This window comes from Sinocyclocheilus grahami, unplaced genomic scaffold (genome assembly GCF_001515645.1).
Source record: "Sinocyclocheilus grahami isolate Dianchi unplaced genomic scaffold, SAMN03320097.WGS_v1.1 scaffold517.1, whole genome shotgun sequence".
Lineage (NCBI taxonomy): Eukaryota > Metazoa > Chordata > Actinopteri > Cypriniformes > Cyprinidae > Sinocyclocheilus > Sinocyclocheilus grahami.
The window spans coordinates 1,529,524-1,530,808 of record NW_015505696.1 but is presented as its reverse complement, the minus strand read 5'-3'; the positions used below and the strand labels follow the sequence as shown (position 1 = coordinate 1,530,808).

Genomic DNA, 1,285 nt, shown 5'->3' with positions numbered 1-1,285 from the left:
GTTATGGTACGTCCCGGTAGTCCAGGTAATCCCGGGCGCCCAGGGGTGCCAGGCTCTCCCTACAAAGAGATTCATAAAGAACAGAAGGAATTTTTATATAATATGTTATATAATGTCTATGTAGCAAAAATCGAAATATTCCAGATTCACCAAATGAGAACTAGGCACTCACCTTTGACCCTGAGGGTCCAGCTATTCCCGATGGCCCTGCTAACCCACGGATTCCCCGCTGACCCTGATCACCCTAAACAACATCACATTAACAAAACACTACATCAATAAGCATCAAGTTGGTGTTCACAGTTAAAGACCCCATTGAAGCACAAATTAAGAAGATTGTATGGAAATCTCACCCTCTAAACTTCAGTTTTAATTTAATGGCTCTTTAAGGTGATTTTATAAAGTTAAACGTGAGAAAACATGTGAGAAAAGTGAAAGAGATACTTTTTCACCCTGGATGCCCACTCCTGCTGCTCCTTCAGAGCCCCTCAACCCAGGGGCTCCTGGTTCTCCCTGAAATACACACAGATGATGAACATGTGTGGACTTTTCTGAGCAGTTGATGCTAACTAAAATGATTCAAGAGATTAAAGTGTGCCTGGTACCTTCTGTCCTGGTGCTCCATCCTCTCCTGGTAAACCTGGTAATCCTGATAACCCTGGAGCACCAGGTTCTCCCTTCGCAGAATAATTCAAATATTAATCATTCAAATTCTGGATAAAAGCGGTGCTAGTTTTACATGGTTTCTAGCTGGTCAAAGCTTGACATTTATAATCATTGTCTAATACAATGTGGTCCAATCTGATCAAGATGTATGTTCAGCTGGGTTAACAGATGATGTGTCTAATTTTCAACCTAGTAGACCATCTTGCTCAAACAAGTTAGAGTTACCAGCAAAAACCTCTGTTTCAAAAATGAAATTAACAACCTAATGTTGCTGTGACCTGGTGTCTTCAGTGGGATGCTTAACCATTTTAACCAGCAAAACTACTGTGATCAAGCTTCTTTAGAAAGAATGTAATGACTTTACACATGTACCAGTTATTTTATCATTACTTATATACTATTACAGTTTTCATTAATATGTTGAATTAGCTTTTATTTTTTTGTATTTTCTGTTTTCATTTTAATTTTAGTTTTTTTTAAATTTTGTCATTTAAGTTCAATTTGTTTTTAATTCAATGTTAGCTTTAGTTCAGTTTTAGTTTTTATTTCTAGTTAGTAATTTTAGTACTTCAACTTAAAACTCAGCAATTTTTTCGTCTAATATATATTTTATTCCAGC

General features: G+C 36.7%; 1 long non-coding RNA gene across 1 annotated transcript; it reads right to left on the bottom strand.

Annotated features, from left to right (window-relative positions):
- On the bottom strand, positions 1–801 carry LOC107554874 (uncharacterized). Its single transcript, XR_001605112.1, has 4 exons — positions 606–801; positions 445–513; positions 173–244; positions 1–59 (listed from the first exon to the last, which is right to left on the bottom strand). It is a non-coding gene; the product is annotated as an uncharacterized lncRNA (long non-coding RNA).
- Positions 802–1,285: the final 484 nt, after the last annotated feature.